The sequence below is a fragment of the Equus caballus genome, chromosome 9 (genome assembly GCF_041296265.1).
Source record: "Equus caballus isolate H_3958 breed thoroughbred chromosome 9, TB-T2T, whole genome shotgun sequence".
Lineage (NCBI taxonomy): Eukaryota > Metazoa > Chordata > Mammalia > Perissodactyla > Equidae > Equus > Equus caballus.
Genome location: NC_091692.1, coordinates 96,604,642 through 96,620,860, shown reverse-complemented (window position 1 = coordinate 96,620,860; position 16,219 = coordinate 96,604,642). Strand labels below are relative to the sequence as shown.

The 16,219-nt window shown below is 64.9% G+C and overlaps 1 protein-coding gene across 6 annotated transcripts in view; it reads right to left on the bottom strand.

Moving 5' to 3' along the window:
- The window catches only part of ADGRB1 (adhesion G protein-coupled receptor B1), an 88,338-nt gene extending 77,956 nt beyond the window's left edge, over positions 1 to 10,382 (bottom strand). For 2 of the 6 annotated variants that reach the window (XM_070221951.1, XM_070221953.1), the window contains exon 1: positions 9,774 to 10,380. The gene's annotated coding sequence lies outside the window, so the exon portion shown is untranslated. Of the gene's footprint in view, positions 1 to 9,773 lie in introns of all 6 variants that reach the window. The other 4 variants (XM_070221950.1, XM_070221954.1, XM_070221948.1 and 1 more) reach the window with 3 other exon arrangements.
- Between the last annotated feature and the right edge of the window lie 5,837 nt (positions 10,383 to 16,219).

The window sequence follows — 16,219 nt, the reverse complement described above, 5'->3', positions numbered from 1 at the left end:
CTCCGAGCCCTCTCCACCCGCACGCTCAGGGAGGCGGAGAGCTGGGCATGCCGGGAACACATGCGTTGCAGGCCCCAGGTCCCACAGCCGTGGTGGAGGCTGACAAGTCAAGGCCATCCCAGGCCTGGGTGACGGGAGCTGAGATGGGGGAGCAGTGTGCAGGGGAGGCAGACGTGTGTTCACATGTGTGTGTGCGTGTTTGTGCAAGCATGTGTTGGTGTGTGTATGTGCATGTCTGTATGTGCATGTGTGTGCACACATGTGTACGCACACATGTAGCACACTTGTACAAGTTTACATGGCAGGAGGTGAGTAGGGCTCAGCCCACGCCCACTGGGATGTGCGGGAGAAAGACCAGAACTGGGAGAGGAGGGCCTGGAGGGACCCATCTCAGGAGAGCCCAGCAGCCAGGCTGGAGCCCAAGGAGCCCACGGCCGGGCCTCAGAGGAAGAGGAAGGCTGGCCCCACGCCAGGCGGACGCGGGTGACCGCCAGCAGAACCAGCCACGTCTGCACTGGGCCCCCCAACAGGCCCTTGGCCCCTCCCCTCCCCACACCCAGCGCCCAGGCCTCCACTGGGGGTCAAAACTCTGGGGGCCAAGGGTGAGGGGCTGCAGGAGGGTCACGGCCTCTGGTCCCAGGGCTGAGGGCCCAGTGTGGGTGCGGGTCACTCCCCTCCCTAGGTGCTCATGGTTGAATTATGGGTTTCTCCCAGGGCGACTGTCCCCTTCCCTAAACCACAAGCCGTTGTCTGGCCACGGGTTTCCCTTTTCCCAGCCTGGTCACTGCTGCTTCACCGTCCACTGCCCGCCTTGGGCTCCCAAGGACCGTGACCAATCGGCAGCCAAGCCCCTCGGTCCCTGCCCCACCCATTACCTTCTCAGGGCCACGCTGCCCTCACTTCCAGGAGGCTCTGCTGGTGTCCAGCCCCATCCCTGAAGCTAGCTCCCAGCCCGTTCCTGCCTCACGGCCCCCTAGAGCCTACAGGTGGCCTTGGGGAGAGGGGTGGGGCAGCACTGCAGGTGTCTGAGAGGGGCAACAGGTGGAGGCCATGGGGGTGGGAGGGGAGCCCTGAGAGAGCTGGCAAGACCAGGCGAGAAAAAAGAGTGACAATGACCATGGCTCACTGAGCACTGACCATGCGCCAGGAACCCCAGGTCTAAGACCTGACAGGATCCCCACGAGGTGGAGCAATACCCACCCCATATCGCAGCCTGCAGGGTCCCCGTCAACTGAGAGACGCTGCACCCTCCCTCCCACCACCGTCCCAGACGTATCCACGCACGTGAGAACCATCCATGGCCCCTGCCTCGCAACCAGAACCCTGGGTGCCTCGGTTTCCCCGTCGTACAATAAGGGCTTGAGGTGGACACTGCCCCTCGGGCTCTACGATTCTCCAGCCTCACCTCCGTCTGTCCCGCCCTCCTCTCCAGGCTCAGCCCCCTCCCCCACCCAGCCCGGTGCACAGGCACAGACTGCGCCCAGCCCCGGCCTCCGCACCCCTCCCCACCCACCCCAGGCCGCCAATGGCATCCCCAGACACCAGCCACAAAAGGCACTCTGTTGTCCTGCCGGCCCTCTGAACAGTGCCCGCCTGTGTGCCCTGGGAAAAGGCTGCTCTGGGGGAGGGGGGTGGGCCCTGCGGCCCCGAGGGCGGCCCAGGGGCTCACGGGCCGGCAGGGGCTAGGCCAGCAAGCAGGAGAGGCCTCCCAGGGGTGCCCGACCACCCCTGTCCAGGGCAGCCTGCCCTCCCGACTCGGGATGCCCTGCAGGCCCCTGCAGATCCCTCCGGGGCTGTGGCAGGTCGGGCAGTCCCATCACTCAGAGGCAGAGGCAGCTCGGGCCGGAGCCCCTGACGTAGACCCAGGACCACCCGTCTGAGTGGTCGCGGGGGCTCGGGGCCACGAACCCAGGCAAGCCCCCATCCATGAGCACAGAACCAGGTGGGGCACTAGGAGAGGCTGCCTCCTACCCACAGCCACCATCGGTCCCCACCCCCAGCCCTTGCCACCGGGTCCCCAAAGCCCCCCAGATGACCTGCCCTAAAGAGGCCCCTGGCCATACTCCACTCACGGGGGCGGAGGGAGTAGGGGACACAAGGCAGACCAGTGAAGTGTCCACACCGGGCCGGGAGGGGGTGCCCAGACAGGGCTGGGTTGCCAGCAGGGCTGGGTCCCGGGAGAGGCCCACCATACCCACCATGCCTGCCAGGCCAGGCCCCCTGGGAGGCCTGGGCATAGGGGCCACGGGGGAACCTGACCAGAAGGCAAGCAGAGCTGCCCAGGAGCAGAGGAGACCCCCGAAGGTCACTGCTGGGGCTGAGGGAGGGGCCTTGTCCTGTGCTGGCTCTGCTCCTGGGCACCCTGTACAGGTACAGAGGCTCATCTGCTCCCCTTGGCCATGGAGTGCAGGGTGATCACGACCTCCATTTCACAAAGGAGGGGAAGGGACCCCCAGGAAACCCCGGACAGACAGTCACCCCTCCCCCTCAAGGCCCCAGGGTCAGGGGCCAGCTCTGTGATGGCCCTCGTCACACCTCTTCTTGACCAGGATCCTGTCACCCCAGACCACCTGCAGGCCTTGAAGATACTCGGCAGCACCCTCAAGTGGGCAGGGCTTCACTCGCGCCACGCCCCTCCTGGGCACCCACCTACCCTCAGGACACGGGTAGGCGGCTGCCCCGGGAAGCCTCATGTGAGCCTGCTAAGGCCTCCCAGGAGAGGGCGTGCCCTTTCCTCTGCGTCCCGCAACCCGAAGCTTGCACATGTGCATGCAGAGAATGCACGCACGTGCACACAGGAACGTGCACACATTTTGCAAATGTGTGAAAACGTTGTGTATCCACACAGACCTGCTCTCCAGGAGAGTTCCCAGTGGAGACAGCGACAGCATCTGTCCCATGGGTTGGGCCTCCCTGCACGGGCAGGGGACTCTCACAGGGAGGGGGTGCTCCTGGAATTCTTGTGGGACACATGTCCTTGTTCTCTCCTCTCTGCGTCCCCCTGCTCGGTCCCCAGAGAGCCCTGCATCCCGAGACGGGAGCTCAGCTGCCACGTCTAGCTGTTGGCCTACGAGTGATGCCCCCATCCACACCCCACGCCAGGGTCTCTGTTCCTGAGTTCCCTGGGGTGGGGAGGGCTCGTCCAAGGTCACCTGTCAAAGGTCACAAAACAGGGAAAGGGGACAGTGGCAAGATTGGAAGCAGTGGTCAGGAAGGACGTCACGGCATGCCTAGGCCCCAGGACGGCCCTGGGCAGAAGGTGCCGAGGTCCCAGGCGGCCCGGCCAGGTGGGGATGGCAGAGCTCCTGACAGCACATGCCTTCACAGTCCGCGGAGGCGGCAGAGGAGACCCGTGCTCAGCCTGGACGTGCTCCGTGGGAACCAGTCTCCTGGCTCCCGATGCCCCCCATCCACCGCACAAGCAGCTGCAGCAGGACCCACCGTCCCAAGAAGGAGGCAGGGCAGCCTCCTGTCCCCGGGGTTCAGAGGAACCGAGTCTCCTCGAGCTGGAGGCTGCACCCTGGGAGCATGACCTGGGGCTTCCCTGATGCCCATGGGGCACCCTCTCCCCTGACTGGGACAACCCAGGAGAAGGGGGTTGACAGAGAGGGTTTGGAGCCAGGTCTCAGGGCCACAAGCAGCTGCACCCCTGATCACTGGGCTGGGCTGGGTGGAGACCAGCATCCCAGGCCGAGCTCGTGCAGGGGGCCAACCCAGCAACCAGAAACAGGACCATGGGGCCCTCGGCTGGGACAGCCAGGCACTCAGGTACGTGTGTGTGGGGGGACACATGCATGTGTGTGTGCATGCGGTGTATGAGTGAGTGTGCATGGAGGTGTGAGTGTGAGGGAGCGTGTGCATAGGCAGTATGTGAGTTGCAGTGTGCACATGTGTGAGTGCAAGCGTGTGCGAGTGTGCACATGTGAGTGTGCACAAGTGGATGTGGGTGTGTGTGAGCACATGTGTACTGTGTGCATAGGTGTGCTGTTGTCAACAGGAAGACTTCCTGGCAGTGCCCCCTGTGAGGGGGCCCAGGGACAGGTCAGGGCTGGTGGGGTGGAAGCGGCAGGCACTCTCTCTGGGCCACTGGCTTCTGCTCCCATCCATGCAGGTTCTGAAGTCATGGTCACAAGCGCTCCTCAGGGGACAAGATGTCACCCCCGAGGTGGAATCTGGTCCTCCCCCAGAATTGCCCTCCACAGCCCCGGCCACTGCAGGTACACAGCACTCTACAGCTCACGGCCCGGCCCCCTCGGGCGCAGGACGGTCCACCACCCTTGCGTCACGAGTCTCAGAGAAGTGGCTAGTCCAAAGTCACCACACCAACAGGAGGGAGGTTCAGGCTGGCCTGGGGCCTGGGAAGAGTGAGCCATGAGGGACGGGGGTGGGGCCTGGGGCTTTGGGAACGAGCTCCATCCGCATCCAGGTAGGGGTCAGTGACCTGGCCTGGCCACCCTGGACAGAGCTCCAAGGCCCTGCTCACCAGCACCTCACACTCGCCAGCACCAGTCACTCCTCTGCCTCTTCTCTCAGCTCAGGGACCCCTCAGCCCACATCGCAGCCAGAAGCCAGCACCCCCAAAGCCAGCCACAGCTGCGAGGGGACGGGGACAGCCTGGTGCTCATCTCACTGCCCACCGCAGCCTCTGAGCCCCCCAGAAACTGCCTGGGCTGGGGACCGACTCTGGACACCTGCCCTAGAGGCCTCTCCTGGGCTCTGGCGGCACTGGGGCCAGGATCCCACAGTCACACAGCAGGGCCCAGTGGGCCGCAGGGACCCCATCTGCACCCCCTCAGGTGAGCCCTCGAGGACACCCACAGACTTGAATGGGCAGGAAGACAGGTGGCAGGATCAGCACAAAGATAATGGAGGTGCCAAAGGTGAGGGTGAGGGTGCCAGGGGGGCAATAGGTGAGATAGAGTGGGGGACGATGGAGAGGTGGGGGCAGTGGGAGAGTAGGGTGGGGTGTGGGGGAGGGGTGTGGGTGGTGAGCTAGGTGCCCATGGCATACACAGACCACTTCTATTTGTCTAAACCATTCACAGGACAGACACACAGTTGTGCTTGCGGAGGCACAGAACATTCTGGAAGGGCAGGGCTACGCAGGCGGCAGGACTGGGCTCCAGGGTGGGAAGGAGACCCTTTTGCACTCGTTCTGTGGTTCTGATACCATCGCTTGTCACTTTTTCAGCTAATAGGAATGAGTTAATATGAAAGTGGGGGGCAGAGCAGAACATAAGGAGCCCCCTTAACGTGTTTTGTACTTGTCCCCTGAGCTCCAGTCCCCACCTTATGCTGGGAGGCGGGGGACCGTTGTCCCCACCACACAGCTGAGATGGTGACACAGGGGAGGGCTCCCGGGGGTCTCAGGCAGGAGACCTGAGCCAGGGTCTGTATCCAGCTGCGCCTTCGGGGTCAGGGTCTCGCTGCCAAGGCTGCCCTGTGGGGGGGGGGGCTTGCGCCCGTGACCTGAAGCTGTACCGTCACCTGTGGCTGGTCCCCGGCTCGGGGATCAGCGTTCCCACTGCAGCTCTCCCCTCTCAGGCCTGCTCTTCCAGCGACTGTAAGAGGGCGGGAAGAGGGGCTCTCCTGGTGCCCCGCCAGCCCCAGTGAACACTCAGCGGGCCCAGGTTCTGGGGCAGGAGCCCCGGGCGCTCCTTTTCTTTCTGGGACACGCGTGCTGCACGGCGTGTCTGTGTGTGTTGCATGCTGCTTAGCGGTCTGGAATGGGTGAGGGTGTTGGCCGCCCTGTCGTGATGAAGGACATGTGGAGTGTGGCACAGGTGTGGGCGCGGGTGGCCCCAGGCACCGCATGGGCGTTCTGCCTCCTGTACCTTGCTGCCTGCGGGGCGCCCCCATCTCTTCAGCATGTTCGTCAGGCCAAGTCACTACCCTGGTTAGGACCTTGCCTTGGCTCTGTTCTGCTCAGGGGACACAGCCCGAGGCCTCCAGGGCTCTGAGGTCTGGCCCTGCCCCTCTGAAGCCCTCCTCTCCAGCTCCAGTCCACCCCTCACACCTACCCTGACCTGCCACTGCGCCTTTGCATGGCTGCTCCCTCCACCGAGAACCCTGGAAGCCCTTCAGCATCACCTGCCCACCCCTTCTCTGGGTCGCACTCTAGCTGCCACTTCCTTGTGGAAGCCTCTTGGGGGAGCCCCACCTCCGGGCTCCTGCAGACAGTGGCTTTCCACCTCCCAAAGCCGATTCACCGAGCTCGTCAGGGACTCTTTCCTCCAATATTCCCACCCGTCCTCCCCCTGGGAGCCACACTCTCTGCCTCACCCTTACTGCCCCTCAGTGCAGGGGTGTGGACACCCACATGTTTAGTATGTGTGTGCATGCGGGTTTTGCACAAGGTATCCGGGTCGTGTGTGTTTACCCAGAACTCACAGCTCTGCCCCATGGCGTAGCTGCAACCAGGGAGTTCCAGAGGACAATGGGGGACTGTGGGTTTGCTGGCATGGAGGAGGTTAACAAAACCTCCCAGGTTTGGGGTCTGGATGGGGGGAGGTTAGAGCTTTACTCCCAAGGGTCCGCCTCTTGCACACGGCGCGGACATAGGACCTGTCCACAGTAAAACGTGGTTCGACTACGTACTCCATCCGAGGTGCATATTCACACCAGACATGCACCGCGTCATGCACACACATGTGGCACTTTACATGACTGCACACACACGCCGACAGCTTGCCGGCCGCATAGGCACGTACATGCGTGGCACCCATGTACACATGCACACCAACAAGCTCGCTCACGCCTGTGCAGGGCACGGGGGCACGGGGGCCAGGCGAGTTCGCGGAGAAACGGTGGCTGGGGCTCGGGCTGAGAGTCCAGCCCGGGGCCCGGGCGGGGGAGCGGAGGGACCCGGGAGCGGGCGGCGGCGGCCGGGGCTGCCCAGGGTGGGCGGGCGCCGCGGGCCGCGGAGGAGACGTAAGGGGCGGGCAGGGCGGCGGGCGGGCGCGGGCGCCCTCTCCCGGCCGCCCGAGGCAGCGCGCCGCCCTCCGCCCTCCGCCACCGCAGCCCCGCGCGTCGCCCGGGCCCCGAACCGGAGGCGTCCCCAGGGGGCGGGCTAGGGGCTCCAGGACCCGCTCCGGGAGGCGAGGCCCGGCCGGGCGGGCCGACCAGGGGGCGAGGGCGCCAGCGGAGGCTACCCGCGCCCCGGCCGCTCGTCCGGCTCTGCCCGGCCGCCTCCTGCCCGGCCCCGCGGCGTGTGTCCGCGGGCGCTTGGCTGCCTCGGGAGCTGGCTGGCCCGGACGCCGCAGACCCAGCACGCTGCGGGCCCGGCACGCTGGATCTCGGGACGAGCGCGGAGGGACTGAGCCGGAAGGGCTCCGAGAGCACAACCCGCGCCCCCATTTCACGGATGCGCCCACCGAGGCCCGCGAGGGGCCGGAGCCTGCGGTCGAGGAAGGGCTCCGCAACTTGGCTGCGTCTTCTCCAGCCTGGGGTCCGGGGGAGTGCGGCGTGATGCCGAGGGCGGCGAATCGTCTTCTTCGCCCCCGCGCGGGAGCGCGGCGGGGACAGGCGCCCTTCTCCAGGATCGGAGGCGGCAAACTCCCCGCTCCAGGCCCCGCGCCGCGCGCCGCCCGGGCGCATTCCCGCCGGCCTCGGGCTCGGTCCCCCGCCGCCCGGGCTCCGGGCCTCCCAGGCCGGCCCCTCGTCCCCCAGATCGAGGCGCAACAAGTCTGAAAGCAGCGAGAGGAGCAGCGAGCGAGCCGGGAGGGAGGGCGCCGGGCCGGGCGCGGGGCGCTCCGGGATCCCTGAACGCGCGCAACGTCCGCCTCCGGGGACCGGGCGCAGGCGGCGGGCGCTCGGGGCTGATTCGGCGGGCGGCCCACACCCCCTCCCAAGGCTCCGACTCTGCGCGGGCGGGGGCGCGCCCAGGAGCCCCCGCCCCCTCCTTCGGCTGCTTGACCTTGCTCGGGTACTCAAAGCCGGAGCCGGCGGCACCCGGGCGTCCGGGAGCAGAGTTTCGCTGCCGCCTGCGGTTGGGGAAGCAGCGGTTCCCTCCCTCGACCTCCCTCGCTGCCCGTCGGCTGCGAGGGTCGCAGAGAAATGCAAGGCTTCAGGGTTCTAGGAGACGCTATGGCCGCGTCCTCAGACCCCAAACACCATATACCACCTCCCGGATATGAAAAGGGATCCCAGCCTGCCATTTCCCCCAGGTCCCGCTCTGCGCGGCCGCAGCTCGGCCCCCGCCGCGGCTCTCGCTCGGAGGGGGCGTGTATTAGTGTTTGTGGAGGAGGGCACCAAGGGTCTCCATGGGTCCCCAGGGTCGGGCGGGAGAGCAGACCTCCCAGCCCCCTCCCAACATGTACGCCAGGCGGATCCTCTAGAGCGGGGGTGCGCGCCCCTGCCCACCCACAGCCTTCACGCCTTTCAACTCCCCGGGAGTTGCCGCTAAGGAATCGTCGCCCCAGACTCGGGGGAATGGAACGTGATGGGGCAGGCGCGGAGGGAAAGGGTGCTGAGGTGGTGGCGGGGAGGCATTAGGGCTCGTCCGGTTCCAGCCTGGATCCTTGCGCTCCAAGAAACTCGGAAGCCCAACATAAAAGTGGGAAGGGTAAGGTGCCCGGCGAGCCGGGGTCTGGGTGCCCGGCTGGGCGCTCTCTCTGGGCTGCCTGGGAAGTGACCCAGCCTGAGCCACCGCGGCCCGGCGGAGGGGCCCGGGCTCCGAGCTGCAGCTTGTGACGAGCCCTCCCGGCCACCTCGCTACGCGGCGATTCTCGGCTCCGTTGCCCCCTCCGGAGGCAGGCCCGAGGCGCGCTCTGCCTTGCCCAGGGGGCTGCGGCGACCAGCGGGAGAGGACGCCGGGCCGGGCTCGGAGCCCCCAGCCTCCCCAGGAGGGGGCGGGGGCCATGCTCATTCCTCGAGGCAGCTCCGCGCGGCTGCAAGCGAGCGCGGTGGCCGGGGAGGGCCGGCGGCCTCTGCCCGCTGGGCATGCGGACCAAGGAGTGCCCGGCGGCTGGCCTCGCTGTTACGCCGTGCTGACCCAAAGTTCGGAGCGGCTTATCGGCGGGGCCTGTCCGACCGAGAGAAAAGAAGACGCGAACGGAACGAGCCAGGGCGTGTGTGTGTGTGGAGGGGGTGCGATGGGGAAGAGAACCTCCGGGGAGTGTCCACGGCCAGCGCTGGGTCTATGGGTGAGAGCTGCGAGGGGGAGCCTGGGGTCTTCTGGTGCCCACCCCGGGGCTCCGTGCGGGGGAGGACAGCCCCGGCCCCTACAATGTCTGTAGGGGCTCTGGGTGTGATTAGAGGAAGGGGGATACACTGGGGTGTCTCTCCTGAGCCTACCTGGGTCTATGTGTGGCTATGGGGGTCACATCTGGGGCTCTCCAAGACCCTTGCCAGCGTCTGTATGTGTTAGAGACCCAAGGGGAACGCCTTCCCTAGCCCACCCTGGGTCTGCATATGATGAGGAGAGGGTGCCATCCCCAGCCCAGCCTGCCAGCCTGGCCAGGCTGCGTGTGTGTGGAGTGGGGGGAGGCGAGCAGCGCCGAGGAGCCTCTCCCACGTCCAGGGTCGCCCCCTCCTCAACCCGCCCGGTGCGGGCGCGCGGAGACCTGCCAGATTCCGTCGTCGCCGCCGGAGGAGGCAGGGGGCTGAGGGCGGGGGGGTCCAAACTCCCAGGCTCCGAGCGCAAACCTCGGAGCTGCGAAGCCCCAAACGGCGAAGTTAGGAAGTCCGGGCGCCCGCCCCTCCCCCGGCCCCCTCCCACCCTGGCTGCGCCCCCTCTCGCCGCGCCCCCAGCCCCCAACCGGAGCCTTCCTTACCTTCCCAGGCAGCAGCGGCCCCGCCGGCGAAGACTTGATCCGGCGAGTTGCAAATCCCCCGGAGCGCCCCGCGTCGCCGGCGGCCGAGCCGGGCGCCCGACCGGAGGGGGGGTTCCTCGCGCCGCCGCCGCCCCCGGCCCGCTCCAGGCCTAGCCGGACGCCCCCTGGAGCGCGCGGCCGGCGCACGCAGGTCCCCTCCCCTCCCCCAGCCTGCCGGAGCCCCCCGGGCGCCGCGGAGGTCCGGATGCCCGGGCTGCGGGCGATGCGGGGCGCGCGGGCCCGGGCCCGGCCAGGACGCGGCGCGGCCGCCTGTGCTCCCGGCTCGCCGGCTCCGCGCTCCTCCGCCGGGGCCGCCGCCAACGCCGCGCCCGCCGCCGCCTGCGCCCGCCGCTCCCTCTCCGGCCGCCGCCGCTCCGCTCCTCTCGCCTGCCCCGCTCTTCTCGCCTTTTTTCCCCTTCCTGAGGGGGGGGGGGCGAGCTGAGCCGAGCCGGGGGCGGGGCGGCGCGGGGAGGAGGAGGAGGAGGCCGAGGACGGGAGAAAGAGGAGGAGAGAGGCGAGCTGCTTCCCCCACCGGGCTGCCGGCGCTCCCCAATCTCTCGCTCTCTGAAACTGGATCCCGAATCGGGAGCCAGGGACTGCATTACGGATTACATCAGGCTTTATAGAGCTTCCAGATCACACATTAGAGGGGAGCGCGAGCGGGGGGCGGGGTGTGGGGGAGGGGAGCGAGATGGGGGCCGGATAAAATGCACACACGCGCGCACACCGAGGAAAGCCCAGCTCTTGCCCCATGCAGTAGGAAAGCCAAGAGTTGGGTCTCTGCTCTCTGCCTCTTCCAGGAGCCAGGAGCCGAGGAGTGGTTGCCGGCTGGCTGGCTGGACGATGGATGGGTGGATGGATGGGTGGGTGGATGGATGGATGGATGGATGGACAGACGGCAGATGGATGAAGAGAAGGAAGTTCTAGGGGGTTGTGCACAGACAATATAGGTGCATGGGAGGATGGGATGGGTGGAAGGATGCAGGAGGGGCTCCAGGGGATGAATGGATGGACAGATGCCTGGGAAGATGGGTGGGATGTCCGATGGAAAGGGGGAGGGTAGGTGGGTGGATGGGTGGATGGGTGGATGGATGGAGGAAAGAGGCCGGTGAGGATGGACAGGATAGATGGGTGCGTAAATGGGTGGTTGGCATATGAGCGGAGGGCTGAAGAGATGGGTGGGCCGTGTGGATGGATGACCTGGGGCTACGTGACTGAGAGTGCTGGGCAGGTTGGATGGAAGGTGGAATGAGTGATGGGCAGGAGACAGAGTCAGAGGCACGGATCTGGGCCCCATCCAAGAGGATCAGAGGTTGGGGGTGCAGGAGGGCCAACTTGAACGCCCAGGTTGCATTTGTCCAGTCTTTCCTCAGGGCGTCTCCTGTTCTGAGAGATGCAGAGAGAGGGGCTTAGAAGAAGAGCTGAAAGGCGGGGGGGTCTGAAAGTGAGGTCTAGCCCACATTGACTCTCTGTGGCTGTCCTCACTCATTCCCTCCCCATTCTCATCCTCTGTCCTTCTTCCTTTGACTTGGTGACAGTGCAGACATCCCATTCCCATACTGGGATCTTGTTTTCCGTAGGCTGATGGAGATGGCCCCTCAGCAGCTTCACCTCCCAAATTCAAGTGTCCCTAGTCCCTCTTCTAAGACCTTTGGCCAGATACTCGTAGAGGGCCTCTCTAGAATGAAATCCAGAATCTTGGAGGAATGACCTCGGGGAAATTACTTCAGGATCCTTCTCTACTAGGATGCTTCTGCCTCCCAGCCCCTTGCTCCTTTTTCGCAACTTGTGGTCCACTCTGAATGCAAGATCCTCTTTGGCTCTGCCTGAATGTCCAATACTTTATACACTTATCATCTTAGCAGTCCACTAATGCCTTTGCTGCCCAACCTAACATCTGGTCCAGTTGTCTGCTTTTCTCAGCACGCTCAGCAGGAGGTTTCATCAGAGAGTCATCACTGTCACCATCAAACATTAATTTGCAATCATTGTCACTATCCTTAATCTGAATGTCAGCTTCTACCCCTATACTGTTCTTTCACTGACCATCACCATAACCCACAGCCAGTGCCACTACATCACCATCACGGTCAACACTATCACGGGTCACTGTCAGCACCCGCCTGCCTCCCTCCCCCCAGCACCACTCTCCCCGGGGGCAGGGGAAGGGCAACTCAAGGCAGCCTTATTCCCTCCTTCCTCTGGAGAAAGGGCCTTCTTCCCTAAGTCTTTGAACTGGGGGAGGAGATGGAGGTGGCGACACCGGGGCTGCACCTGCCCACCCTTCCTCTGCCCAGGTCCTCTGCAGCTGTCCTTGCTTGAGTCCCCTCGCTGCACTAGCAGCTTGTGGCCACCAGGGGGCCTCTGATGTTAGGCAGCGAGGCGGCACCAAGGGTGCGGGCAGCTCTGAGTCAGGATTTCAGCTGCTGCTCTGCCACCAGCCCATCTCCCTGCGGGTGGGGGAGGGTAGCAGCCTTCCCCGCCCCTCTGCTCAGGGCCCTGGCCTGGGGTTCCCGGGGAAGGCTGGGGCCCCTCCAACCAGGCCACCCCGGGGGAGGTGGTGTCCCCTCAGACTGGGGCTTTTCCGCAGGGCCCTGCCTTCCCCCTCCCTGCACAGGGGACTCCTTGCTTCCCTCTCCGACTTACCCCTTTTAGAAAATTGTCCCCTTACCCCCATTCCTGACCCAGAACCCCTCCTAGAGGCAGAGAGGACGCCCCCCACCATGCTCCTCCCTGAGCAGGGAGAAGAGTCAGCTTGGCCCCGGAGGATCAGATGTAGGGACTTCTGCCCACCGCCCCCCAGACCTGGCTCCCCGCTGAGCACCCTGAAGTGGAGCCTCAGTTTCCCTACTGGGACACGAGTATTCTGACTGAACGGTTCTGAAGATTTCTTAACCTTTGAAGGTTTCAAAACTCTTGACCTGGAGCCCAGACACTCCAGGATTCTAGAACTCTGAGCCAATGGCCACTTTTCCTGAGATTTGCTACCAATTTACATCCAGCACCCCCTCCATCAACACTTGCCACACCCGTACCCTCACCGCTGTACCATCCCAGACCCAAACCTGGGGGCCTGGCCACAACTTGAAGAAACTCAGGGTGGGCTCAGCATGGGAGGTTGAAATGGATGGCCCTCTACTGGGCCAAACCTATCCAGCTGGACGACAGATCCCAGGACCGCCTCCCCCAGTCCCAGAGGGAGTGGGACACTGGCGCGTTATTGATGCCAGAAACCAATCCCTGACCACAGCCACCCACTCAGCCATGACCCCTGAGTGACTTTGAAATCATGATCACTGGCCCTAGTCACAAGCTGAAGCCCCGACCCTTGTCATACACTGAACTCTCACCTTGATCACCCAGTGAGCCCGGATCCTGGTCATACACTGAGCCCTGATCCTGGTCACACTCTTAGCCTTGACCCTGCTCACACTCTGAGCCCTGACCCTGGTCGCACTCTGAGCCCTGACCCTGCTCACACTCTGAGCCCTGACCCTGGTCACACTCTCAGCCCTGACTCTGGTCACACTCTGAGCCCTGACCTTGGTCACACACTGAGCCCAGATCCTGGTCACACTCTGAGCCCTGACCCTGCTCACACTCTGAGCCCTGACCCTGCTCACACTCTGAGCCCTGACCCTGGCCACACACTGAGCCCTGACCCTGCTCACACTCTGAGCCCTGACCCTGGTCACACTCTGAGCCCTGACCCTGGCCACACTCTGAGCCCTGACCCTGCTCACACTCTGAGCCCTGACCCTGGTCACACTCTGAGCCCTGACCCTGGCCACACACTGAGCCCTGACTCTGGTCACACTCTGAGCCCGGACCCTCGTCCCACACTGAGCCCTGACCCTTCTCACACTCTGAGCCCTGACCCTTGCCATACACTGAGCTCTGACCCTGGTCATTCTCTGAGGCCTGACCCTGGTCATACTCTGAGTCCTGATCGTGGTCACTCACTGAGTCCTGACCCCGTGGCAATATACTCATCCAGATCTTTAGTCCCCAGTCCTAGTGTAGATGCTCAGGCTCCCTGAGGGACGGGAAACAGGAGCACTTTGGGGGCCAGGAGGACCCAGGGTGGAGCAGCAGGGAGCGCATCTCCAAGTCCTATCTATCTCCAGCCGTTTTCATCCCAACCTCTGAGGGAGGAGCGAGGGCTGGGGGAGGGGGCCTTTATTTGCGGTCTTGTGGGAAGCCAGGGTGGCCTAGAACAAGCTCCCTGACTCCTGGCTGGCCTGGCCGGTAGTCTCCCCACCCTCCCTCTGGGGATGGAGGCGGAGTGAGGGCCCCTAGGGTCCGGCCACCCTTCCCAGGCCCCTCAGAGGCCAGCTGGGAGCTGGGTCGAAGGGAAGAGCACAGGATCTCTGCCCAGGGACATCCCGTGGTCCTCCCCAACCACCAGGGAACTTAGGGAGCCAGAGGCAGAAGGGGGAGGGGCTGAGCCTGGGGAGTAATTAGCTGTTCACATGCACGATAATTAACTGTGGATGCAACATGCCACAATTAGCCTCCCAGTCAGGACATACAGAGCCTGTGCCCCGCTCAGCAGGAACGAGCCCTTCCTGTGCCCTCAGGCCCCCCACCCCCCACCCCCAGCTCCACCCTCAGTCCCTTCAGGCTTTGAAGCGAGGAGGGAAGGGAAAAGGGGAGGCACGGCTCCAGGGAAAGGACAGCGAGGGCCGGGGCTCCCATCTCCTGCGGTCGGTAAACCACAAGGCCCACCGCAGGCACCTCTCTCAGCCCGTCCACAGAGTCAGGCACTCCAGGACCCTCCCTGCTCCCTCTGCCCAGAGACCCCGCTCCTGCCTGGGCCCAGAGGAGGACCGTGAGCAGACCCTCCACTAAGGACTCTGCACCCAGGGCCAGCTCAGAGCCGGGGTGATGGGGCAGGCACACGGTGGGTCCTGGCCGACTGCAGTCAGCTTTGATGCCGCGAAGTTCCACAGTCTTCCGCTGACCATCCCCCAGCACCGGCCCAGCCAGGTCTGGACCCATGAGGCCTCTCAAGCGTGGTCTGCTCTGCGGCTGTCTCAGCTCAGGGCCAGAGTTGGGGGCATTACGAGGAGGCGGCAGCAAGAAGGCCCAGGGAGATGGCCTGCCCTCCCTCCCTCCCCTGGCCTCTCTCCGCAGGCAGCCCACCACTGAGCCGTGGGTAGGGCGAGAAGGCCTGACCCTCAGGCCCAGAGCCAGTCTCTAGAAGGCTCTGTCCAATGGAAGGGAAGGAAGCCATGCTCTGCATCTGACCGTCCAGGATGGCCACCACTGGCCATATGTGGCTACTGAACACTTGACATGTGGCTCGTGTGGCCAAGGAACTGAATTTGTAATTTTACTTACTTTTAATTAATTTCGCTTTCAACAGCCACATGTGACCCATGGCTCCCGTATTGGAAGCGCTGCTCCAGCCAGAGTTTGGCCTCTGCGGAGGGGTCCCCGGGCAGAGGGTGCTGTGCCCTGTCGTGAACCGACCATGATGAGATACTCCTGCGGTCGTGGCAGCGCCCCTCCCACGGCAGGGCTCCGCGTGGACACAGCCATTGTGGGGGCACTGATGGAGGCACGATTCCCCTGCTCCGGGGCCCAGCCGCTTGCCCCTCCGGCCGCCCCTTACCCACTCAGCCCAGACCCAGGGCAGAACCAAGTCTTATAGCTCCCCGGGTGGCGGGCGGCCCCCTGTCTCCTCCCCCTCTGGACCCCCATCTGCCTCCAGGGCCATGGAAGGGGCTTCTGCGGACCCACTGTGTGCACCCTCAGCACACCCCCCCGCCCTATGGGCCCAGCCACACCACCCGCTCTGGGCTGGCCAGCCAAGTAACGGGCCTCGGGCTGGCAGGCAGGGAGACGGGAGGGAAGGGCTCCCCTCACAAGCCAGCTCTTGCCACCCTCGCTCACCCCTTGGAAGTTGTTCCTGCGTCCAGCCTTAAGCCTCCCGCTGCAGTCTCGGCCCAGCCCTCCGTCCCGTCCTTCTACCCCCTCTGCTCGAGGTCCCGGGGGACGCCCCGCTGCCTGATGCAGGAACCTGGGATGATGCCTCCCCTCCAAGACCGTGGGAGGGTGCACGGGGGCACTGGGCCGGGAAAGACTGAGGCCCCTTCAATCTGGCAGGATGCTTGCTTCTGTGGGTGGGGTGAAAGCCCGTTGGGGATATTGGGGCATGGGCACCGGGGAGCCAGACATGCTTCTTGAGAGTGGGCCCCGGAGACTGGGAGGGGGACCGGATGGGCAGAGGCGAGGGGGCAGAGGTTGGGGCAGTCGGGAAAGGGACAGTCCCACTTCTGCAGAGTCCACCTCTGTGGCCGCCTCTGCCATTGGGGCTAGGCAGCGTCACTTCTCTGGGCTCTTCGGGAAAGGCTCAGAGAAGTGAAGGTGCTGGCTGAAGCCACACAGTGGGTCCCCATGGG